The sequence below is a fragment of the Panthera uncia genome, chromosome B4, assembly GCF_023721935.1.
Source record: "Panthera uncia isolate 11264 chromosome B4, Puncia_PCG_1.0, whole genome shotgun sequence".
Classification (NCBI taxonomy): Eukaryota; Metazoa; Chordata; class Mammalia; order Carnivora; family Felidae; genus Panthera; species Panthera uncia.
The window spans coordinates 4,053,693-4,080,849 of record NC_064809.1 but is presented as its reverse complement, the minus strand read 5'-3'; the positions used below and the strand labels follow the sequence as shown (position 1 = coordinate 4,080,849).

The following is a 27,157-nucleotide window of genomic DNA, read 5'->3' as shown; positions in this document are numbered from 1 at the left end:
CTGTTTCACAGCCCTAGTCGACGTACCAGGAACAAATTCACCCCAGGTACAGTTAGGGGAGTAGGAGTGGGCACTCAGCTCAACAGCAGCCAGTAAGCAGACCAGCCAGAGCACGAGGACCACAGGCATAAAGAGGAACCAGATCACAGGACCCGTTACACATCTGTGGGTTTTGTTTTGTTTTGTTTTTGAGAATTGGAAATTGGAAATGTGGCTCAGGAGTCGCAATTGTCTCTCCTGAGAGTTGTGCTCTATGCATTGTTGCATTAAACCCACTTTTTATCTGAGCTAGTTTGAGTGTCTACGTGTCATATGCATCCAAAGCAAAAAACTCAATATATCTAAGCTTTACCGAGCAAGACGTAATAAATACACATAAATAAATAAATGCAGGCTAACTAACCAAACCAGCTCTACTCTCACGGAAACACGGAACGTGTGCCTTACGAACGAGCAGCCGCATAGCTTGACGACACGCTGTAGGAGGCAGCGATTGCAAAACCCCGACACAGTGGCAGACGCCCTAATGAAGACCAGACTGTCTTTCTGAAGCAATCCGTACTAATCAGTTACTTAAAGGTGGAATCCCATGTCATTAGAGTGACTAATAATAGGAAAATCTGAGCATGCTTATGGTAGCATTTTTGCTTTATCACTACAGACATAAAACAATCTAACCATCTCATTTCTGTTAAAGAAGTACAAAGAAGTGTGGTTTCATTACTTTTTTTTTTTTTCCTTTTTCTTTCTGGGAGTAGTTGCCTTTACTGCAGTTAATGTGAAAGATTAAATGAGTATGGCAATGAAATAAAATTCGCGTAATAAAAATGTATTAATTAAACACCCAATTTGTGCCCTATTTTCTTCTTGTGTCTAGAGATCTATCAATGAATAAAACTGTCAAAAATATATATGGTCATAGGTGTTAAATTGGGTCACATAAAACTCATGTCATAGGAACATTAAAGGTCATTTAGATATTTTGGAGAAAATATAAATTATAAGACATTTAAAACCAACAACAGTTTGAACAAACTGCGATTTACCCCTCACCATGAAGGCTAGATAGTCTAGAAAACAATTAGTAGAAGAAAATTTGGCGGGGCGCCTGGGTGGCTGAGCGTCGGACTCCTGCTTTCAGCTCAGGTCACAATCTCGAAGTTCGTAAGTTCATGCCCCACATCGGGTTCTATGCTGACAGCATGGAGCCTGCTTAGGATTCTGTGTCTCCCTCTCTCTCTGCCCCTCCCCAGCTCACACACACACACGTGCTCTCTCTCAAAAATAAATAAACTTCAAAAAAAGAAGAAAGAAGAAGGAGGATACTTGTCATGTAACATTCAAACTTTCTGTAAAAATAAGCTAGACAAAAATTTGTTTTATTTCTCACTTTCTATTACTATAAGAAAATATCTGCCAAATATTTTGTATATTATTCTGTAAGAGAGAACAGGATTTTGTCACTGTTATGTTAACAATATTTTCTTTTCTAAGTTTTGTCATCCAATTTGCTTGGATGACAATCCAGTTCAGATTTTCTCCTTATATCAACTATCTCATGTCTGTTCTTTTCTAGTTATATTAGTCTTTTCCCTATTTGTTATATAACCCTGTTATTTTACCAATTTTCTTTGTTTTCTTTTGTTTATGTATTCTTGAAAACTGCTTTGATCTACTTCTTGTCCATTTTTCATGTAATCGTTCCTTTTTTCCCCAAATAAATCCCCCAAATTATTTATTTTTATATTGTTTAAACACACTCCCCTCAGACTTGTTATCCTGAAACAAATAACTCACATATTTTGTTCAGATACAGTTCTTCAAAGAGAGGTAATTTCCATGTACTAAGTTATAATCATTCATAACAGTAAAAACATGACAACAAAGTATTTCAAAATCTGTAACACAATTTTGAGGTGGATCCAGAGGCTTAAACGGTAGATCATGAATCAAGTTCAAACAGCAGTCATCAGACAACACAACTACATTTTGCAGTCTACATATGAAGCCCGCCTAATTTTACCCTTGTGATCACCAACCGTGGAGAGCAATGCTGATTCCTGATAAATCTGATACACATGTACATCAAGTCTGTTAAAAAGTATTTGAATGAACTAATGGCGCAAACACACCCTTTGAATGTGCCCAGGACACGAGTGGCACAGGCAGGGCATGGGCATGGGCAGTGGGTCTCAAGCCTGAGAAGGCTTCCTGAACGGCGGGACTCATGAACTGAGTCTTGATTTGGAGACAGCGGTGATGGAGAAGGAGAGTAAACACCCGTGGGAGAAAACAGGAATGTCAGACTATGGTAGATTCCACGAAATGTAATTAGTTCAGGGAGGCTGGGGAATGTGGTCTCTGTCTGAAGTGGCAAGAATTCCAGGAATCAGATTATGAAAATCCCCCTGAGCCACAGAATGGGTTCTCTCCTGAAGAGAGAGAGGATCCAGTGAGGTGTCTTCAACCGGGAAGAGTTGCGTTTTCAAAGAGTGGTGGAGAAAGACTTGTCAGTTTTCTGGCTGGAAGGCTGATAGACTGGTTCCAAGGTAGGAGGCTAGGAGGAGCAGGGAGGTTCTGAGCTGAGCAGGGGGCAGGCTCTGGAGGAAGCAGGCGGGAGGGCTGTCTGCTAAGGCTGCAGGATGGTGGGCAGGCACCTGCGTTTCTGCCTGCTGATTCACTTCCTTTTGCCATTCATTTTGACATACTGTAAGCATTTCTTTTGTCAAGTACATGTATTTGTTTAATTAATTATCACGACAAGGGCTGCTCTGGACCTCTTGCCAATCTTCCACTTACTAATGAGGATCCACTGCTTATGTTCTTATTTTATTTTATAACTATAATACTCTCTACGCATTCTCATCGCCAAACCTGAACATATTGGCAATCTACTTTAAATATACGCCTTGGGAATTAAGTTCAGAGGAGGAAAAGAAAAAAAAAAGGACAGTAGAAACTGAATGGAACTCCTAGAGGTGCTGGCAAGTTGAACAGAGATGAAACTATGCTTAAACAGCATGTCTCAGTCAGTTTTAACACATGTTCAAGGCTGTCCCCACCTCTCAAGAAAGTCAGGCTGAACTTAACCTGATACACAGCAGGAAGGAGAGGCCAACTAGGCTTCAGGTGGGAGTAATTTCTGAGGGATCCAGGCCATTTGTTTTCCTACTTCTAAACAGTGAAGGTTGTGGACTGGGAAACATGGAGGCAGATAGATGCTTTCATGTCCTTGGGTGTGCACTCGTGAGGTGGGTTGCCAAGGATTTGGTTTCTCTGTGTGCAAGCCTCTCTTTCTCTCTCTCTCTCTCTATATATATATATATATATCCCATAAGGTTACAATTATCACTAAGTTAATTTACTTTTAGAAACCAGATTGTCTCTAAGTTTCTCAATTTATTCCGAACGTCCATCCACTTTCTTATTTTCTACACTAACTCGAGAATCTTTTTTTTTTTTTTTCTGGATCCATTACCAACTGCACCTAAATGATTTCTTGCACTCATCATGTTTCAAAAATATTTATAAGTTTGTTTTGTTTTGTTTTTTTTGAGTAGGCTTCACGTCCAGTGCGGAATCCAACGCGGGGCATGAACTCACACCCCTGACATCAAGACCTGAGCCAAGACCAAGAATCAGATGCTTAACCGACTGAGCTACCCAGGCGCTCTATGTTTAAAAATTATTGACAACACATATGAATATATCTATAACACTAAAAAGTCCCAGTGATTTGCTCTTCAACCAATTTAATTAACAGTACAGGTAACATGTATGGTTCTCTATTACTCCTTCTACGTGTATTGAATTTCTCTCAGGAGAAAAGAAACACTATAGCTCGCGTGAATTTATTATTTTTTCTTACACCGTACGTTTCCAATGCCTTAAATGGCAGTTTAGATGGGCTTCAAAATACACAGGATGTGAAATATTTTTAAAACAAATTTTCTCACAACATGCTATGGAGTGAACAAAATTATTTCCTATTACAATTTTGAAAAAAAAAATCTTTATTGTAGGTCCTGAAGTAGGAAATATAGCTCATGATCCTGCAGTCTAATAAAGATCACAGTGGGCTGACTGTATAACATCTCGATTATTAGTTCTTGGCAAATTTCTCTCTAGGGTACTATTCTAAAGTTGTAAATGTCTACATCTTGAGTCCTGTGGCATCGAACAGAGATTTTACATGACGTTTTTCTGGAATCAATAAAACATCAGTGCTTAAAACTGACTTTGAGAACCACAAGATTTTGGAAGATCTCTACTACCTCAAGTTTTTATTGATGTTATTAGTAGTCAAAGCATTTAATGATGACCTATTTATGAGGCATTACATTAGGTAATAAATAAATTTATAGAAACTGGTGACCTATATTCTTAACCATATTCATTCTGTGAATCTAGATTCAAATATCTGACTCTCTCATGAAAATCTCCATATGTTTCTCTTGCCTATATGACAAAGCTCAGTATTTCCAATTCTGAACTCACTAATACACTCCTTAAAACTTAACTTGTGGGGGCACCTGGGTGGCTCAGTCGGCTGAGCGTCTGACTTCGGCTCAGGTCATGATCTCACAGCTTGTGAGTTCGAGACCTGTGTCGGGCTCAGTGCTGACAGCTCAGAGCCTGGAGCCTGCTTTGGATTCTGTGTCTCCCTCTCTCTCTGCCCCTCCCCTGCTCACGCTCTGTCTCTTGCTCTCAAAAATAAATAAACGTTAAAAAAAAAAACCAAAAACTTAACTTGTGGAATTGAGATTCCAAGCGATCATTCCCAGTTAGAACACTTATCTTCTTTGGAAAGAAATCGTTTATTTGGGGAAAATAGCACATACGCACATAAAAAACTATTCGGCGTAAACTTCAGTTCAAGAAAACACTATGTGACTGTTTCTGAAGGGCTGGCATGCATACCAGCTGTAGTCTGTGAGAAGATGATTGGTGGAACACAGTCCAATGCTTCATTTCATTTCTGTGTCTATGCTTTCACAACGAGTGTATACTATATCTAGGGAGGACAATTCAGAAATACCAAAATTCAGGGTATTTTTATATTTCCGACTCCTTCATTCTCTATTCCAGCTCCACGAGTAACAAATCTTTGTGGGTTTCAGACCCAACGGGCTTACAGTTGCCATATTCTAATCTGAACTCCCCTGGGTGGTCCCAGTGCTAGTCCCACACTCTAGTCCTTCATCATTCTTGGCGTCCGTGAGTTCCACAGTCTTGGCCTCCAGTTCAGGTTCTGTCATCCATCTCCGTATTGCATTTATGTTTGTCAATTTCAGGACATTTCATGCTTCAAAAATCTTCAATGGATTCCCGTTGAATATATGATAAAGACAAATTATTCATTTGGCGTTTCTGTCATTCCCTAATTTAGAACTGGCTTTTTAGCTTCCCCTGGTTTTCTACCATAACATCATACACCTTATGATTCGGCCACACTGGACTCCATTCCTCTGCCCGCGTATTTGGGACCACCTTGCTTTTTCTCACCCCATTCCCTCACCCTTGAAACACCATCTTCTCTTTCTGCGTATTGAAATCTGATTTAATCATCACACTCCAGTTTAGAAGTCAGCTTCCATGAATGTTTTTACAATCTCTCCTCTGGCATTCTCCAGTACCACGTTAATCACTTTGTGAGAATATTTTCCTCTCTGCATTTTGCTGAGACATGGCTGCTTCTTCAACTAAATTATAATTTTAGGCAAAGACCGAGCATTATTCTCATTCTTATTTCCCATAGTTCCTACTTTATATTGGATGGACATATGAATCAATGAATGAATAAAAGATTACATTGTTATTGACGATAATGAAGGGCATACAAATACCTGAAAAAACCCTGAGCCAGTTTATAGTTTTGAAAATTGTATGATGTGGTCATTCGGAAAATAAATGGTCAAATTATAGATTAAATTGATAATAAATTCTAGACTCCATTGATAATAATAACATTGTGGTAGAAACAGATTTATGAGATGCTCTGAAATATCGTAACTCTCATAAGTATGTAAATTCCTAATTTCCACAGTTAAAAAGTGGTTGCATTCGAGAAATAATAGAGATGAACAGACATAATTCCAGAATATTTCTTTTACATTTTCCCTGCAGAACTTGGTAGATGTTATTGTGGTTCTGCTCACCAAGATACGGTGTTTCATAAAGGCAAAAAAATAATTTCTTCTACACCGCATTTTATCTGAGTTAGGGCTAGGATGTCCCATTATTTTAATATCAATGAACATTCACTGACTATCTACTAAGGCTAAGGCACGGTGCTGGGCAGAGCAATCCGGTGGCAATCAAGGCAGAGCTCTGGCTCTATCCTGGCCTTCAGGAATTACAGGTGCAGACTCTTATTGTCCATTCTTATAAATGCTGTAATAAACACTAGAGTTCAGGGAGGTAGGGCAGGATTTCTGGAGGAAGTGATATCTAAGATAGTGAAAAGATTAGGAGTCTAATGATATTAATGAGCAGCAAATAACACTCCAGAGAAGAAACAGTCTTTATGGGGGCCTGAGGTTGAGACCGAACGCGAAACGCTATGAACAAACAGAACAACAATCAGTTTTGCGTAGAGGGACGGATATGAGTTCAAAAGAACACTGGGGCAGCAAGCTTGTTCAGAACTGGTACAGCTTGTGGGTAAGTACCGCAGACACCATCCTGAAGACACGGGCCAGTGGCGTATAAGTAAATTCCCTGGGAGTGTACTGTGGAAAGATTAGAGGCAGGTGCTATTAATGGGGGGGGGGGGGGGGGGGCAGGGGACAGTAACCTGGTTGGCATATGGTGCTGACCCAAAATAGTGACAGTGACAGAAAGCAGTTAATAGAGTTGAGAGATAGTAAAGGGTTTAGATTCAAGCAGATTTGGCTACTGATTTTCATATTAAGGGTAGAGGGAAGAAAGTGGGTCAAAGACGAGGCTTAAATTTTGTCATGAACAAATTTGTGTCATCTGGACTTGAGGGAGAACTTGGGTGAGGAAGGGAAGAAATAACCTTCACTGTTTAGCCTACTCTTGTTTGGGGCTCTCTGTTACACTGTAGCATGACCAAGAGCTTTCTAACTGATACAGGCCACGAGGAATAACATGCACGCATATATCTCCCCACACACCCCTCTACCAGTAACTGTTATTAATAGCTACAGCATGCACTTCTAAAAATCAGTAACAACAAACAACAACAACATCGCTACTGAATTTCTAAGTAAGGCTACACAGGATGGGGTGGGGGGAAGGACCTGGGCGTTGGAATATCAAGAAACAATCATACCCTTTCTCAAGGTGAAGCAAAGTGAGATCCTGGAGGGATAGGGGGACAATGGAACCTGGGTATACAGTCCTTCTGGTTTCTGGGGAGATCTCACTAATTAGGCTGCTTCCTGTGGTGAATAAAAGAAAAAAAAAAAAACCCCACTCCCACCCCCCAACCAAACCCAGCTGAGTTTCTAGCTACATATGTAGAAGGTATATATAAATAAACGTATGTACAAATCAGTACACAAATGTACGTAAATGTGTATACACATATTTGTATTATGAAGGGTATACTATGTTTATACTTAACAATATTGTTATTAAGGGGTTGTGGTGGCCTCAAGGCAGGCAGGCAGGCAGGCAGGCAGGCAGGCAGGCAGGGATGGCCTGCGTAGTCCTTACGGGCAGGTCTGAGAGCTGAGCCCCCGGCCAGCTTCTCCCCAGCAGCAAAGCCGACACTGGCTTCGCGTGTTAAGCCTGAGGAAACTTCACGGGATGAGGCTGAGGCTTTCCCTCCGTTGTGACTAGCGTGCACATTTACACCCACACTTTTTCTGCCCACACACCTTCAATCCAAGCCACTACAGCTTTCCGCCCTCTCAGCAACTGGCCTCCCTCTCTCCTGCGCCGTTTTCTAAGCCAGGCTTGTTCTCGACCCCCGCGCAGTGATATCACAACCACCAGCAGCCACAGGTCAACCTCCAAGTGTCACAAGCAGGACCCTGTCGGTGACAGGAAACCACGTCCTGGGAAGAAGAGAAAAGGCTGCCTTCAAAGGAGTCCCCATGCACTCGGAGTCCATGAGCCAAAAGGATATGCAGAGATGCTTCAACATTTTTCAGGGCTGGTTTCTTGGTTTTTATTCAGCTCTGGTGCTGACGGACAGGGACTGATACCGACGCCCGAGGGCAAAAACCCCACTTCCCTTAAGGAAGGGGCATGTCTGACCATGATGCCCAACAGGGTGTAACCTTAGACTCTCTGTTTGTTGTGCTTTTTATTCCTTTATTGTTGTTGGCCTTGTGCTGGGTTTGTTTACCAAAGATTTATTTTATTTAGCTGAACACTAAAAATGGAAAACTTTGCACATAAAAAAAGAAAAAAGAAAAGAAAAGAGAAACGGAGAGAGAGGCAGGCAGGCTCTGGGTGAGGCGGGGCTCGGTCTGGAGCGCCACTCACGGGGCTCACGGTTCCACGGGCGCCGATGAGGCTGGTGATGGTCAAGGTGCCAATGCACTGGAGTTGGGGGAGGGGTGAAGTGTCCCACAGGACACACGTGTTTTTCAATTCGTAAGTAGAATCAATTTCATTAATAAAGATCTTCCCACACATCCAGAGCAAACAATTAATGGGTTCCAAGGAAAAACCCCACATACAGTGGAGTTAGAAGCATCCCAGGATAACAAAGAATATGTATAAATATGTACACCCATAATCACTGCCGTCTCAGGGAAACTTTTTTCCTTCTGCCCCTTCCTGGGCATCTTCTGCTTCCTGATAGTATTCTTTTTTTTTTTTTTTTTTTTTTTTTACCTTTATTTATTATTGAGAGACAGACACAGAGGACAGCAGGGGAGGGACAGAGAGAGGGGGAGACACAGAATCCAAAGCAGGCTCCAGGCTCCCAGCTGTCAGCACAGAGCCCGATGTGGTGCTCGAACCCACAAACCGTGAGATCATGACCTGAGCTGAAGTCGGGTTGCTCAACCGACCGAGACTGAGCCACCCAGGCGCCCCAATAGGATTCTGATCCTCATCAAGACGAGGGGTTCTTCTTGTCAAATCATCGATGTCACTGAAGCGCATGAAAGATTATATGGCTTAATAATAAGGATCTGAAAAAACACTAAAGTGAATGCGAATTTGAAGGCGGATGTGTCCTCCATATAAACCCTAATGTCGGCGTAATCCACGTGAGACTATGACAAAGCTAATGCTTGTGGACTTTTTTTTTTTTTTTTTTCAGGAAAATCAAGTCAATGGGTTCCTTTCAATTTATAAATGAAGGCGTCGCATGGCCCCTGCTAGAGCCCAACACCGCTCTCCCCGTCCATCTCCACGGTGCCCGTGTGCCGGCTGACGCACGCCCACTCCTGATGCGGGCAATGAACGGCGGCCAGGACTCTCCTTGCACTTCACTTCTATGAAAAATACTGCAGGAATAAGCCATTTTTGACTCTCATAAAAAATAAAAAAAAATACACTTTAACATTGCCAGCAATGCATCTTTCTGAAAACTATCATCTTAAGGGTCACGGGCAACCAGTTTTCTTGTCAAATTCGCTGAAATTAAACTGAAAAAAAAAAAATCCACTCTTTTAAGGGAAAGCCATGGGGGAATGCAGCAGGCTAACAGTGAGGCGAAACCAAACTCCATCGTTTTGGGGGACAGGTTGCACTGACTGCCTCCTCCTCTGGGATATACAACCTGCCTCCCTCCCTGCTCTGGTCCCTTCACTTTGGAGACAATGGATCCTCACTGTGAATATTTCATGGGAATCTGACTCTCCTTTATGGCTTGGTCCTATTTTTCTTCCGGTTTCTTTACAGCTTTCACTGGTGATAAAATACGTTTCAGGTTGGACATACAGTAGGGAAAGCAGTCTTTCCCAGGGCTTGAGTCTGATAAAATGAGTTCAATTTTCCTACTGGTTTCTCTCGAGAGACAGGCAGCACCTACCTGTTTTCAGCACAGGGATAACTGGCACCCAAAGACTACTATAGTCACAGTTATGCCAAAAGAAATTAAAATCAACAATGACATAAGACGTATTTACTATGGGAATATGAAATTTCAGAACAGAAATCTGTGCAATTTAACATACTGTTCACTGTCAGATAATGAAAAAAAAAAAAAGCTAGAAGTTCTACTCGCATAACTAACAGTCATGTGTACTGAAGACTTGCAGGGACTTTTCCTAACACGGCGCAGTTTCAAAGGCAGAGAAGAGAAAACCCCATCTGTTGCTGAAGGTGGAGGGGTGAATTCCTCAGTTATCATTTAGAAGATAAGCTGTGTGAGGCCCGTGGGAGCTTCCTCCCCTTTAAGCACATATATGTGAGTGGCTATTATAGTGGGGCTCTGTCAGGGGAACTTAGCAACGAGATAAAGTAACAGCTGTATATTTTGTAGAGAAGTTTGCTTAGGAAGGCAGTTGCCATGGGAACGCCCGGGACTAGCGATTGGATTTTGTGTTGTATGAAAGTGATGAGTTTACTTTGTCTGGATTACGTGCTTCGCACTGGCAACTTCTGGAGGGGGAAAAAAAAGAGAGAGAGAAAGAATAGTCTTTTCCGGACATTTGCATATTAAAAAGCAATCCGCGTCATTTTCGAAGAGACGGGGCACACACGTTCCTGCCAGGCTTCTTCATGGAGGAAGCACATGCTGACACCAAAAATCGCACGTTGTGCGAATTCCTATTTCCAAAGACCTCTGACCGCTTTGTGCTGCGGGTCCATCTTGTTCAAATGCGTCTCGTTCAACTCCAAGTCCTCAGAAATTTGCCTAAAATACTTGCAGCTGGGAGATGTAAAAAAAATCTTATGAATGAGCAAAAACGAAGTGAATTATACTCCGTGGGGAAGTCTCTCAATGAAAAATCTGGTAGACAGGCTCTTGGTGGGGGTCGGGGGAGGGAACGGGAAACAGATGCTGGCTGATAAGAATTTGCTTATTTTAACAGGGAGACACCAGTGTATGTGCTGGGGTTCCAGTGAATGGGGGTCTGGCTCCACCATTTTCTCTCTGCAGGTGGCAGGACGGCAGTGAACTGAACTATCCTGATCAGAAGATGAGATGCATTTTCCTATTCCTTTTGTTCCGATGCAGGAATTCAAGATGGCCATGAGCCACGGGCGGGGGGCCTACAGAATAGGAATTTATCCCACAGTCCCACACAGCCCGCCGAGGCCAAGGCTGCCCGCCACCAAGGAATGAACACCAAGGCAAGTTCACGCTCCCCTCCAAACCCCACCCCTGCCCTGCCCCCCAGGCTTCCAGGGCAAGCCTGAGCGAGAAAACCTGTTTTGCAGATGCCTAGACAAGGCTGGATGAGATCTGACACATCGAGGGGATTATTTATCTCGTCCTGAGTGTAGGAAAAGATCACCTCCCCACCAAGACCAAAAATCTTTTTGTTAAAGAGAAACTCAGAAAGGTTATGGGAAGACAGATGGAGAAGGGGCAGATTTTTTTGAAGTCAGGTCACTGCAAGGACTAGGACACTTGAGCCTACAGACCTTCAACAGTTTAGCAAAGTCTACCTTCCCAGGACGTGTCTTTTTTGAAGAGCAATAAAGTGGTTGAGTCTTGCTGTCTGAGCTTGGTTTTTCCTTTGAGATAGGAAGTGAGCTCCACAGTTATCCCCTCTTTATCCTTCCTTGTTTCCTGACTAAGTCAAAAATTTGGGAGATGATGGGAGCCTCCTTGAATTCTTCTGTTGACATTTTTCAGGGCTTGCTGGCATGACTGGAGGTCATTTTATAGGGAACTGCATCCTATTGGACCAGGGATATAACAGCAATTACAATGGGTGACATTGATTTAATGTGCACATGTGTCCACCACTGGGGCTTCTAAGTACCACTGCACTGTTTCTTTGGAATGATACTGCAAAGCCAGCGCCACTGTAACCTCCCCTTTATAGATGAGGACACTGAAGGAGAGGCCCTGCAACTTGCCTAAAAGAGGCTCATTTTGGAGCTGGAACTTGTCAGGCTGCCACCCTGAAAGCTGAGATCCTGAGTCCATAACTACACTGGAAGGTGCCCTCACATCCCACAACTCAGAGGACATCCTGGGCCACCCTCCACACCTAAACAATCACCTCGTCCAGACTCTGAAGACCAAAGCTGCCGTGTACAGCTAAGAGTCGTGGAGCGTATCAGAGCTCACTCCCCAAACCGTATTATCCCATACACTTCTTGTTACTCAATTTTGCTATTAATCGGGAAACTACTCAGCTATTTGGAAATGTCTTGAAGGTCCTAATGTACTCAACACACCATGACTTAATTTGACTGTTGCCAAACTATGTTTTAAAACTACTTCCAGTTGGGGCACCTGGGCGGCTCAATCGGTTGGGCGTCCGACTCCGGCTCAGGTCATGACCTCACGGTTCGTGGGTTCGAGCCCCGTGTCAGGCTCTGTGCTGACGGCCCAGAGCCTGGAGCCTGCTTCGGATTCTGTGTCTCCCTCTCTCCCTCCCTACCCTGCTCTTGCTCTGTTTCCCTGTCTCTCAGAAATAAATACACATGAAAAAAATTAAAGAAAAAATAAAACTGTTCCCAGTTGAAGTCCTTAAAATATATGTGAAATAAACAAAATCAGGGGTACACAGAAATGGAACACAGGGACTATAAGAATATAATTTAAAAAAATTAAAATTTACCCAGAGTCCTCTGAGTTTCAGAAAGTTTATCTATGGATAGGGTAACAAGCTATTATTTTGTCTTCACTTTGGATGTCGAAAGGAAAAAATAAGTTTATCTTGGAATAGAAATCACACAAGCTATATAATGAAGGGTATGTTCTGTCAATGCTTTGTAAGCCCAGGGTTTTGCCAGGAATTTAGTAAAATTTCTAGAAATTTCTTCCACGCAGAATCTTTCAAAAGGAGCTCTTGCTTTGAGGCTATAGCTCAAAATCCAAGGCTTCAGGTCAAAAGGGTCAGGATGATTCTGTAGTTTAGTAATTCTGGAGACCCACACATTTATTTCAATAGCTGAAAGTGCTATAATCTGACACTTTTTTGCATAATCTCTTATTTAACAGCTTTCTATCAAGCCCTGGAAAATAATTTGACATTTCCAGAAACCCAATATTGCTTCTTAATACAATACTGAAACAAAAATTTTTTTTAGCTGAAATACCAATATAATGAAATATGTGCTCCAATTTGGAAATAAGCAAACCAAAATTATACAGATGAAAATAAATGTAGAGTATTGATTTTAGCAATAATAGCTAGCATTGCTTTCAGGGGAAGTTCTCTTTTCTTACTCTGTTGCCTTGACTTCACTTACCCTCCCGTCCCCATTTCACTGAGTACGAAAAACTAGGAAATGGCTGCGGATTCAGTAGGATTTCCGAGCCCAAGAGAACACGGTGAGCCAGAGCTGATGCTGAACTGTATCCACCTGGGAAATGCCTTTAACTCTTCTGTTAACAAACCCCACTCACAGCAACACCACAGCTGTATTAGCACCGACGTGGCACCCTGCCTAGGTGCTAGTGGATGAGGCCCATTAGCTCTATGTCTGAGTTCTAGAAAGAACCGAGTTTTTGTATGTATGTATGTACGTATTTATTTATTTATTGTTAAGAGAGAGACAGCAAGTGGGGGAGGGAGAGAGACAGAGGGAGACAGAGAATTCCAAGCAATGTTCATGCTGTCGGCGCAGAGTCTGATGTGGGGTTCAAACTCAATGGAACGGGAGATCATGACCTTTGCTGAAATCAAGAGTCGGATGCTTAACCGACTGAGCCACCCAGGCGCCCTGAGAGAATCCAGTTTCTAATGTGGTGGAGGTGAGTTGTGCCTATAAACACTCGAGATGTATGGTCTTGTTGAAAGCAAGGGTGTGCAGCTCAAAAACATCACTTACAATTGACCAAGTCATTCTTGTACTAAGGAAGCTCTTTAAGAAATAACGCCAGACTTCACGAGGTGGCGGCTGAACTCTAGAATGAACTGCCAAGACTGCTATGAGTGTACATGCTGAGATTTTAGGAGACTCAGATATCTAGCACTGCTTGTCAAATCCAGACCAGTTCTGACATGGTTTATTTCCTAAGGCCCCCCCATAGGACTATCTTTCTTCTGGCTCCCACTACATAGACGTCTATGGTAAAAGTTCGATCGAGATGTTACTTTCTGTTGAGATGGGAGAGGAATAGAAAGAGAGAACTAAGTTTTATGGTATGAACTTCTGGGTCACCAAATCCAATATTTGTTTAATTTCTTGCAGATTTTTGAGGTCGTACCACAAGTATACTTGAAATTCAAACTAACGTTAGCTCTGAACAAATGTAAACTTGGAGATCTTATGTCCCCATAAGAAACTACTTTTAATACAAATAACATATTTTTTGAATATTTTGAATATGCTATTAAAAAGGTGTTTTAATTAACCAGACATGTTTTCATAATCGTTAATGTTGTTTTCCATTATAATTACAGTGAGAATATTGGATTATCTGTCTACTCCCCACACCGCGGCCTCTTACTGGGAAACGACCCTTGCACAAATCCACATGGTCACATGGGTGACTCCCAGCACCTGTGACGGTCTTGTGTTTAGGCAACAATCACCTCAAACGGGGCCCACCTAATTAGACCAGGCCACCGACAGGTTCATTTCCAAGGAATCACAATTGGGGCTAAGAGGCTTATCCGATTTCTTGACCATATGCTGGATCCTTACCATGTTTGAAGCTTCTGGAAGCTTTGATCTCTACCATGTGGATGAGTGAAGACAGTGGCAAAGACACAAGCATGACGCCGACCCACAGAGGATGTCTTTCCAGGACCTTTCATTCCAGATGGGTCTTTAAAATAACTCAAAGCATCTGCCATTCAGGTTGCCTTTCTTCTTCTCCAAGTGTTTCATTCTGAAAATAAATAAATATGTTTTAAAAATGTGTAAGTATGGGGCACTTGGGTGGCTCAATCAGTTAAACATCCAACTTCTGCTCAGGTCATGATCTCACAGCTCGTGAGTTCAAGCCCTTCATCGGGCTCTGCACTAACATCATGGAGCTTGCTTTGAATCCTCTGTCCCTCTCTCTCTTTGCTCCTCCTCCAGTCTCTCTCTCTCTCTCTCCCTCTCTCAAAAATAAACATTAAAAAAAAAGATAAAGTGTGTTAAGTATGATACAAAAGGGTTTTCTGACATAAAGAATTATCAGAGACTCATGAGTGCAAATTACCATTAGAACAATCTGGAAGTAATGCCTCATTGTAAATTATCCTCAAAAAATTCACATTATGTCTTAATGAACAGCGCAACAACAATGTTCAGGAAAGCTAATTTGTAAGAGACGAAAACATCAAAACTAAAAGTAATTCAAATGTGACATAAATATACTCACAGGACAGGAGACGGTGGAAGAGGTTTCAGGGTTTATGCAGGAATTATTTCCCTCCTTTCACTCAAAGCACTAACAGCTTTAGGAAATCAAGTAACGCATTTCTGGCGGGCTTAGCAACGTCTTTATCAAATAATTTTCCCTGTCTAATAGTGACTGTGAATTCGCATTTGGTGGTAGGTGAGAAGGGAAGTATGTACTTGTCACGGAAGGTTTTATCACGCGTACCCCCAAGCTATGGGAAACTGCTCACTTATTTTAATCTGATGCACCATGAAGCCACCACATTTTTGCCTATTATCTGTGACAGACTATAGGACACTTCTGTTGCTCACAAGTTTTAAATGCATTAATATGCCTTTTTATAGCTTGCTCCCTTGGCACATGTGAGTTTTGCATGTTGAAGCGTTCACGCAAGATGCTCTTAAGGGACAAAAATGACAAGATATTCTATCTAGCTTCCTGTTAAAGAACTTCTAACAGAATAGTCAATTATTTTTTTATTATCATGTAACAAAGGCCTACCAGACATAGGTCTAATCTTGTCTGTGCTTGATCATACAGCTCTCACCCAGGGCATCTCCAGACTGTTATGAAATACAAAGTCTAAAATAAGGTTACCTAATATTATTACTTTGGGTTAGTTGTCTTGGAATAAAATAAATCACTTTGCTTTTTAAATAAAAAAAAATTTTTTTTGGAGAGACAGAGCTAGTGGGCATGCGCACAAGGGAGGGGCAGACAGAGGGGGAGAGAATCTTAATGGAGAAGGCTCCATGCTCTGCATGGAGTCCAACGTGTGATCACACGACCCTGGGGTCATGACCTGAGCTGAAATCAAGAGTCGGATGCTCAATCAACCAAGTCACATTTAGGATGAGCCCCTAAATGAAATTTTTGATAAACAAAAATTTCAAAAGTTTTCAAAAATATTTACTTGTCCAATAAAAGATCTTTATTTTATCTTTAATTTCTTGTCTAGATAATTTGTAACCTAGAAATAACTTTCAACGTAAAGATATTTGCAAGACTACAGCAGAGAGTCTCTTTGTTTTTCCTGAACCATTTGGAAATAAGCTGTCAGCACGATGCTCCGTCACTTGTAAACATTTCGGTGTGTAATGCTCACACACTAGAACATTCTCTTACGTAACCAAAATGCAAATGTCAAAATCAGGAAATTAATATTATACATCATCACCATCTAATCTATTCATTCAAATCTTGCCAATTGTTCCAATAATACCCTCTGGGAAGGCAGAAGATCTAATTCAGAAGGCATGTTGTACTCAACTGTTCTGCCTCGTAGTCTCCTCCGATCTGGATTAGTGCCTCAGACTTTCCGTGTCCTTCCTGACCTTGAACATTTGAAGAGTACATGACAGTTATTTTCACAAATCTCCTTGAGTTACAAGTGTCTCTGGTGGAATCACTTAAGAAATGGTAGACTTCTCACTTACTGCTTTCCTTTTTCCCTTTTCTTGCTTCCAAGATGAAAAATCATAAAATAATTTTAGATAAGGAGCACCTGGGTGGCTCAGTCGGTTAAGCGTCTGACTTCAGCTCAGGTCGTGATCTCATGGTTGATGAGCCTGAACCCCAAGTCGGGCTCTGTGCTGACAGTGCAGAGCCTTCTTTGAATCCCCCGTCCCTGTCTCTCCCTGCCCCTCCCCCTCTCGTGTTCTCGCTCTCTCAAAAATAAATAAACATTAAAAAATTTAACAAACGGGCTCCTGGATGGCTCAGTTGGTTTAGCGTCCGACTTCAGCTCATGTCATGATCTCACGGTTCCTGAGTTTCAAGCCCCGTGTTGTGCTCTGTGCTGACAGCTCAGAGCCTGGAGCCTGATTCGGATTCTGTGTGTGTGTCTCTCCCTGTCCCTCTCCTGCTTGTGTTGTCTGTCTCTATCTCTCTCTGTCTCTCAAAAGTAAATACATAAACGTTAAAAAATTAAAAACATAATTTAAGTAAAAAATATTTCAGTTTCATCTCGACTATCTACCAAATATGAATAAAACTCACATATGGGCTTATAATAAAAATATGAATTTGCAAAATGGCAATCTGGAGTTGAAGACTCCTAAGGAGATCATGCAAGTCCTAAAAGCATTCAACACAGGAATACCCACTGGATTTCCCCGAGGACCCAAAATCTCAGACCTTGGTATCACTTCATTGTCAAAAACTGATGGGAAACTAAAAGTAATGAGATATGCTTCAATTAGAACCAAAGATAAATGAAAATTCCTATTCTCATCCTCTTTCAAAATTGTCATGAGACTCAGAACTGCCCAACCTGGGCTTAGAAGACAAATCTGCTTTTAATTTCATTGGTTTCCACTTCTGTAATTGGAAGAATTGATCGTGCACACCATTTTTAAAAGCCCTACAAATGTGCTAAAAATATTATGGCCACTATATGGGTTTCCATATGCACTTGGGTCGGTTTACAAAGCACTCATTGGATAAGTGAATTACGTTTTAAATACCTGGAAATAATAAGTTAACGTGGAATTTCTACATTTAAAAAAATCTCTTCAAAAAGACAAGGATAGTTATAAGAGAATCTGTTGTTTGAGAATTGCCGCAATATACTGAGTCGCTCACACCCACTGGAACGGTTCTTGTGGGAAACAAAAGAAACGAAACCAGAAAATAACAAGTGTTAACAAGAATGTGGAGGAATTAAAATCCTGGTGCTGCTGGCAGGGCTGTAAAGTGATGCAGCAACTACGGAGAACGGCGCGGTGGTTCCCAACAAATCAAAAACAGATTTGCTATATGCTCCAGCAATCCCAGCAAACTGGCTCCCACAGTGGCCGTCCTGTTCTGCGTTCGCAGCAGGGGTGAACGAGCGTCCCTGCTGCCCCAGGAGCGCGCCCCAGTCTGGTGCCCTCCGCGGTTTGGATTTCATCATTCCGCAGGTGCGCAGGCTTTCCTCACTGCTGTTCTCACCTGCAGTTCCCCGATGGCACAGGACGTGGAGTATCTTTCCGTGTGCTTATCTGCCATCTGTATGCTTTCTTCGGCGAGGGATCTGCTCAGGTCTTCTGCCCATTTTTAACCGTTTTGTTTTGTTTTCTTATTGGTGAGTTTTAAGAGTTCTTTTTCTATATTGGATGATGGTCCTTTATCAAATGTGTCTTTTGCCAAGTGTGTTCTTCCAGTTTGTGGCTTGTCTTCTTTTGTTTCGTTGTTTTTGTTTTTGCTTTTTTTTTTTTGTAATCAAATTTAACATATTATGCAAAAGCAATACTTACTGGGAGGAAGAGGGTCAAAGGCAGTAAAATTAAACCAATATCATGGTACTGCTGATGGCTTTTAAGTATGTGCTTGTATTTCTTCTATTAATGTGAGTTACAAATTGAAGTGCATTTCTGTTTTTTTTTTATTCTACATGTGTATGATTAGACTAACCTTGTAAGCAAAAGGTCACACTATCTGCTATCAGTAATACCAATATGCTGGTGACATTCACTCTTCCTTGGCTCTTGACTATGCCATTGGGTCCGCTGCCCCTGGTTGCCTTCTATTTAGCTGAAAGGCCAGGGAGCGAATGGAAGTCTTATCGCCTTCATTTGAAATTGGGAGAATAGATTGGCTAAGAGGTCATTTCATGTGTGCCATGTACAAAAGTCATGGATTAAAGACAATTTTCAGTTTCATGTTTTACTTTCCTTTCAGTGCACTGACCACAGGAGAGAGAAGAACACCCATTGTCTTCAGGATCCAGGGAGCATTGGGAATCCCTCACAACACCCCTGGGTGCCTCTGCATACAGCAATAATAATTAGCCTACTCATCCACCCAGTAGATCCAGTGAAACTACGTGCATGACACTTTTTCTTTTCCGAATAGGATTGGGTAGCTCCCTGTACTACTTTCGGTCTCTGAACTAGCACAGACAGCATTACCTTCCCAGAAGGAGTTCATACACCTGCATTCACGGTTATATTTTTTTAATTTGTTCATTTTGCTTTGACAGCCATGACTGCATGTTCTGTGTTTCACCAATGAGCCCAACAGTGAACTGAATCATCTCCTTTTTCCAACCCATGAGTTTAGCCAGCCTATGTAATGCAGTATTTCATCATAAAGGAATAGTTCTGATCATTTTCTGTTAGGTTTGTGGTTGTAGACACGGTCAGGCCATTCACAGAAAAACAAAACACCAGTGAAAGAAATCTCCTTGTGGCAGGCATGGGGGGTGGGGAGGTGTCTACGATTTTGTGGAGGCAGCTCAGTGGACAGAGGCAGCAGGCTGATCTGTATTTAAGTTTCAGGCTTGTTGTGCGTTGTTTGAAAATGTTATGCTTACATTGATAAGAAAAATAATTAAGATAAGACTTCCTGAAATAGAGATATTTTCGAGTTCTCCTCTAGACTCATGATGTAACCCTGAAACCCCTGTGGTATTTCAGGCTAATTTAGATTTGCAGTGTTCCAGGATGAGCTCATCTCTGGAGCATCAGTTTAAGGGAAAGGACTGGATAGGAGACGTGCAATTATCTGGGAGTCCAACTCCCCAGTCCCCGCCATTGTGAGAAGCAAGAGGTGCTTCCCTTTTGTCACTGATTTTGTAAGGACTGGTTAATACTTATTATCATAAGTTTTTGCAAGGAATTGTCCTTATTTCCCTATTTTTTAGCACTATGAGTACATATAAGCAAAGAAAATAATGGTATGGAATTCATTGCAGAATTTAAATCATCACACAGGAAAGGAAAGATTTGATCTTTTGCTCAATAAAAAGGAATCTGTAGAATTGAGATCCTGGTAGATAGATACTGAGGTATGGTTCTAATGGATATAATATCTTTTAAGGGAAACAGAATGAGAAAAAAAAAATACCCTGAGGTTCTCAATGGTCGATTTAGAAGGTGATCAAAAGAAATAAATGATTATATTTTCAAAAGTAAATTTCTAGCTGCATAATGAAAATAGTAAATATCATATCTCACAGCAAAACTAAAAATAAAAGGATAGATATTAAATCATAATTCTCACCACCTCTAGGATCTTAATGGCTGGCAATGAGTATCATACGTACAAAAAGTGGTCATAATTTAACAAATTTGGAATCTGCCTAAGAAAATGAACCATAAGGAGGGCATACCAACTGAAAAAAATTTCAACAATAAGCAGAAACGTCACATAAGTCCTTAACAGTTGCATGCAATCAAAAAGATATAAATATTTGGGGTGCCTGGGTGGCTCGGTTGGTTAAGCATCCGACTTTGGCTCAGGTCATGATCTCACGGTCCGTGAGTTCGGGCCCCGCGTCGGGCTCTGTGCTGATGGCTCAGAGCCTGGAGCCTGCTTCCGATTCTGTGTCTCCCTCTCTCTCTTCCCCTCCCCTGTTCATGCTCTGTCTCTCTCTGTCTCAAAAACAAATAAACGTTAAAAAAAAAGATATTAATATTTTTTTAAATTTAAAATAGGGGGAAAAAGTAGGAACCTCAATATTTTGCCCACAAACAGTATTTTCTCAAAATATACATAGCGTTCTGCTAACTAATGGAAAATACAAAGAAATACTTGTGAATATAACATTTGAAAAGCAAATGAGTTTAGGTACTAGAAAATAAAATGAAATAAACCAAAGGAGATTATTTTGAATGGAAAAGTACAATTACATTAAAATATACTGAGTTATAATTCAAAGCACAGCACTTAAGACACTGCCTCATTTTTACAGTGCTCAGCTAGGAGCAGACGATGAGTTTGAAGACAATCATACACAGGTACAGTGTTATTAGTTCAGAAAGATATCAACAACTCCCATACATGCACTGTGTGTATCTGAGAGGTAACATGCTTGGACGTGTTGGGGACACAGACAAAACTTGGGATGTTCAGGATGTCTCTGCAGCAGGCATCTTTACCCCTGGCTCATGCTCAAGGAAACAGAGATCATGAATATTCAAAAACTCAATTCACAAAGCCAGTAAATAAACACAAAATACACATCGAATTACAATGTGGCAAACCTTGGGAATGGCTGAAACGACCCCAAAGCCATTAGCAAGAACTATTTTGTGTATATGCACAGACAGCATGCATTTGCAATCAGAAATACCATATTACTGGGGTGCCCTGGTGGCTCAGTCGGCTAAGCTTCTGACTTTGGCTCAGGTCATGATCTCAAGGTTCATGAGTTCAAGCCCCAAATCGGGCTCTGTGCCGACAGCTCGGAGCCTGGAGCCTGTTTCAGATTCTGTGTCTCCCTCTCTCTCTGCCTTTCCCCCACTCACACTCTGTTTCTCTCTGTCTTCCAAAAATAAATAAACATTAAAAAAAATGAAAAAGAGACAAACCAAAAAACAGACTCTTAACTATAGAGAACAAACTGGTGGTTTGGGGGTGGGTGAACTAGGTGGTGGGGATTAAGAGTACACTTATGATGAGCACTGAGTAATGCATAGATTGTTGAATCATTATATTTTATACCGAAGACTAACATGGCACTGTATGATAACTATATCGGAATTAAAATAATTAATAATAGTAATAGTAATAATAATAATAATAATAATACAGATCTTTATATTGAGAATTCTTTTGTCTTTGGGATACTCAGGGAAGTTCCAGAAGACCTACCACAGCAAAGGGACCAGATTGGAAGTTTCATACTAGATGTTACCTTGGTGTGGGTCGGAGGAAGGATGGGTTGCAGGAGCCCAAATTGGCTAATTCCAAAAGGATAGGAGCCACTCCAGCCCACTGTGAAGGGAAGTTAGAGGGTCAGCACAACTGAAGTAAGTTCAGTCACTTGTTACTATTTTCTTCATTTACAGGTTTGGAAAAAGAGGTAAGAGAGATTGGAGAGGCCAACTAAGGCTGAGAATGATTTAAGAAACCACAATAACGTTTTATCGTGCTGCGAATAGCGTATGTTTCCAAACTTGTGATTAAGTGATGTGGCAGTGATGTGGGGCCATGGCCTGCAGCCCTCGCTGCAGTTATGAGGGGCACTGACCTCCTGTGGTCAAGATGGTGAGGCAGAAGGTAAATGTTTCCTACACAGTATCTATTCTCTTCCTCCACAGAACCTCACATTGATTCAGGGCAGGATGCGCACATCCAGAAGATTAAACGTTCCGTCTCTTTTTTGTCTCGTCATGGCACGTGGCTATACTCTGGCCAACAGGGTGCAAGCAGAAATGTGTGGGAATTTCAGGAAGACTCTATAAAGGGAGGGGGATCAACCTTCTCCTTCCTCCACCCTGCTGCCCAGAATGCTCACGTGATGGACGAAGGCCAGCAGCCACACTGAGCCATGAGGCCCACACTGACGGACCGAAGCACAGAAAGCGCAGAGACTTCAAGGCTTGGGGAGCAGCCATACCATCTCTAAACTGCCAGATGAAGGGCTTTTTTTTTTTTCAATGTTTGTTTACTTTTGAGACAGAGCACGAGCCGGGGAGGGGCTGAGAGAGAGGGAGACACAGAATCTGAGGCAGGTTCCAGGCTCTAAGCTGTCAGCATAGAACTTGACAGGGGGCTCGGACTCACAAGCCATGAGATCATGACCTGAGTCAAAGTCGGAAGCTTAACCGACTGAGCCACCCAGGTGGCTCCGATGGGCTTCCTTTCTTGTGAGAGATGGAAACATCCATCTTTTCAGAATCACTGCTGTTTGGGGCTTCTCTGTTACATTAAGCCACGTGCAATTCTGCGTGATAGGAAGGGGCATGGAAAGGGGGTTGGGAAGTCACTCTCGGGCTTAGGACAAAGAAAGGAGGAAGGACTGGGAAAGCATTTCTGGCCACGTCATCCCCTCCTCCGGGCTCCATGTGAATTGCCAGGAGAGAGGTGGGAACTTTCACCCTGAGTACCTTCTAGGGAAACAACACACCAGAAGGGCTCATGTTGTTTTAAGAGTCTTCATCGTGTTCTGTCGTTCTGCACGCAACGCGACCTTGAGCTTTCTACGACTGGTGACTCAGTGTCCCCAGTTTGTGGACATTGCCCCTACAGGTCACTGTTGAGCAGTAATCCAGATGTGATCTGATCCACAGAGACTTGGAGAAGCACAAGAGTCCCACCCACCTCTAACGGAGGCGGAGCGGGTGAGACTCAGGATGCCGCACAGCTACCCAGCGTCCCGGAGGCAGGGCTCCAGCGGAAGGAAGCGATGCCCAAGGGACTTCAACAATGGTGGATCCATACAGAAGAAGGAATATTATTCAGCCGAGGGCAGGAAGGAAATCCTGTCACTTGTGATGACAGGGGTGAACTGGGGGAAGGGGCATCATGCTAAGTGAGACAAGTCAGACAGAGAGAGACAAATGCTGTGCGGTGTCACTTACATGGGGAATCTAAAGGGGAAAAAAAACTCAAATTCATAGAAACAAGAAACTAAAATGGTTGCCAGAGTCTGGTGGGTGGGGAAAATAGGGAGAGGCTGGTAAAAGGGTACAAACTTTCAGCTGTAAGATGAGTAAGGTCTGAGGATCTACAATAGGGGACGACAGTTGACAACAATGGATTGTAAAGCTGAAATTTAGCGAGAGTAGCAGAACTTAAATGTTCTCATCAGAGAGACACAGAGAGAGAAACCTGAGGTGACAGATGTGTTCATAAACCGGATGGTAGGATTCCTTTCACGTTACGTGTATCAAATCATCATGATGTACATTTTATTTAAACAAAAATTTTTTATTTATTTTTAGAGTTGGGGGGGAGGGGCAGAGAGAGATGGAGAGAGAGAGACTCCCAAGCAGGCTCTGCACTGTCAGCACAGAGCCCAACACGGGGCTCAAACTCACGAACCGTGAGATCATGACCTGAGCTGAAATCAAGAGTCAGATGCTTAACCCACTGAGCCACCCAGATTTCCCCCATGATGTACATTTTAAATGTATTATAATTTTGTCGGTTCCACCTCAAAAAATCTGAAAGAAACATAAAACAAACAAAAGCTGCAAACAAACAGCTAACGGCCCCCGCACAGTGGTTATAACTATGTGACGCCAGGAGGCAGTTCCACTGGTGGTGGCGGCTGTGGGAGCAAAACCACGTGGGGGCAACATGGCCATCTCACTGCAGGCATGTGGTTGTGTCTTCGGTGATTTGCAGCCCTGACAGCCGGGGCACAAAGATGGGACCCTTTCGTTCTCACGCTGTACCCAAAATACAGAACAGGGACACGGCTAAAATCAGGCACAGACACACAGGTCAGCGAGTATTTCCGTAATACTTGTTCTACATAAGAGACGTGAAATAAGCAATCGAAAAGCACATTATTAAAGCCAAAAACCAAACAAAACAAAAAAATGGGGGAGCGGCTCAGAGTAATCCTATCAAAGGCACGCTTTTTCATTGCCCCGTTCTGTACTCTGCTTTGTGAGCACACGTATTTCCTAAAGTCGACGTGCTTTTTATTCGTACACCAAAGAAGTAAATGTCGCCCTCGCAAACACGTTACTGCTTCCTCCTCGAATAAAATCCTGTGTGCTGCCACTGCCTTGGAACGACAGGTCTGAAATATCTACACCATCTGGAGCAAACGGTTTAGCTTCCAGCTGTATTCGTTTAGCTCTTCATCTTGTCGAAGTGGAAAAGCTGAGTGTCGACGCAAGTGCTTCTTTTGGACAGAGCGAAAGGAGGTTTAATCTGCACTTTGTATATACACAGAAAGCCTAGACTTTGAGCTAAAGGCATTTCCCCCATGCCCAATGGAATCACTTCTCATTCTCTCCCAGTAGAGTTGCCTGAATTTATGGGCCAGCTATAGCCATCCCTCTCAGAAGGGATTACATTGCTGTGGGGCTTCAGAATTTCTGAAATGCTTTGATCTGTCAGAATCTGTGACACGATGCTCCCTGTGAGGCCGTGCTGCATGGATTAGTCTAAAAGAAATCATACTGGAATGGTAAACTGCAGAGAAGAAAACATTGATTTCGATTCTCAAGATTTTTTTTTTTCCCAACATTTGGAAACAGACTTTATTTTCCTCAGCTTGGACAGCGAGGCAGGACAGCGTCGCAGATAAGAGCATAGCCCCTGCATGCAAGCCGCTGGGGTTGAGTCCCCATCCTGACGCACACCTCTTAAGGCTCTTCTGCAAAACGGTACAGGATTAACATCTATCTCAGAGGGATACTTTGAGGGCTAAAGAAGATGACTTAATATAAAACATCAGAAACAGTGACTGGGTAAAAAGTAAGCACTCTATTGGTACTTATTCATATTAGGGAAGTTGCTTTTTGGCTGTTGTTTTTAAATATGATGCTATCCTAGAAAGAGTTCACCTATGCAGGCTCTCAATATACATCTTTAAAAGAAGGGAGTAGGGAATTGAAATTTCTGAACATAGTACAGTTAGCTGTTTTACCCTTTTTTTGTTCCTATTTAAGTTTCTCCACATCGTATGATGGAGGTATTATTAGTCCCATTTTTACATAAAGCAATAAAGAATATGCAACTCATGAGGGGTAATGTACACACTGTATACTAAGATTAAATACAATACAAATACTGTATAAAGAGAGCTAAAATTCTGTAGTTCCAGAGGAAAAAAAAGTTACATATTCTAAAACATGCTTGTCAAAGCTAAATTAAAAGAACATTCTCAATCATCCATTTAACTACCACGTATATATAATATTTGGCACATTTTTAAATGAAATAAATAAAATTAAATTTAAACTATTAAAAGAATTGACTCTATATTCTTATGACTTTCACTGGTAAAAATTCAATAGGGCCTTTTTTTCTAATAGATTGGAAGACTTAATATTCTTTTTTTTTCTTCCAAAATTTTATTTAAATTCAAGTAGGTTAACATATAATGTAGTATTGGTTTCGGGAGTAGAATTCAGATTCATCACTTGCATGTAACACTCGGTGCTCATCCCAAGTGCCCTTGTTAATGCTCATCACCCATTTAGCCCATCCCCCACCCATCTCCCCTCCAGCAACCCTGGGTTTGTTCTCTGTAGTTAAGAGTTTCCTATGATTTGCCTTTCTCTCTGTTTTTATCTTGTTTTATTTTTCTTTGCCGTCCCCTCTGTTCTTCTGTTTGGTTTCTTAAATTCCACATTGAGTGAGATCATAGGGTGTCTTTCTCTGACTGACTTCTTATCATCCACATTGTGGCAAATGGCAAGATTTCATTCTTTTCGATCACTGAGTAATATTCCATTGTATATATATACCACATCTTTCTTCATTCATCGGTTGATGGACACTTGGGCTCTTTCGATAACTGGCTATTGTTGCTGGTGCTGCTATAAACATCAGGGTGCATGTACCCATTAGAATCAGTATTTTTGTAGCCTTTGGATAAATACCTAGTTGGCGGGTCGTAGGGTAGTTTTATTTTTAACTTTTTGGGGAACCTGCATACTGTTCTCCAGAGTGGCTGCACCAGTTTGCATTTCCACCAGCAGTGCAAGAGGGTTCCCCTTTCTCCGCATCCTCACCAACATCTGTTATTATCTGAGTTAGTAACTTTAGCCATTCTGACAGGTGTGAGGTGGTATCTCATTGTGGTTTTGATATATATTTCCCTGATGATGAATGATGTCAAGCATTTCTTCATGTATCTGTTGGGTATTTTTTTAAATAGAGTTATTTTTCATCTTAAAAAGGATTAAACAGTCCAAAGTCAAAATTACTCTTCACAAAGCCATAGGCGGCCCTGAAACATAGTCAAAATATCTCATTTGGGTGCTGCATTCTGTGAAGTATTCTTTTGGAACACTAAAGTCTGAGTTGGTGAGTGGAAAAAAGAAAAATTGTACAAGCGGGTAACTGATCACTTAAACCATTGTTCCT

General features: G+C 41.8%; 1 long non-coding RNA gene across 1 annotated transcript in view; it reads right to left on the bottom strand.

Moving 5' to 3' along the window:
* Window positions 1–27,157, bottom strand: part of LOC125918578 (uncharacterized) — a 129,505-nt gene that overhangs the window by 70,372 nt on the left and 31,976 nt on the right. Inside the window, exon 2 of the long non-coding RNA XR_007456484.1 lies at window positions 14,710–14,896. This is a non-coding gene — a long non-coding RNA (uncharacterized LOC125918578). The remainder of the gene's footprint in view (window positions 1–14,709; window positions 14,897–27,157) is intronic.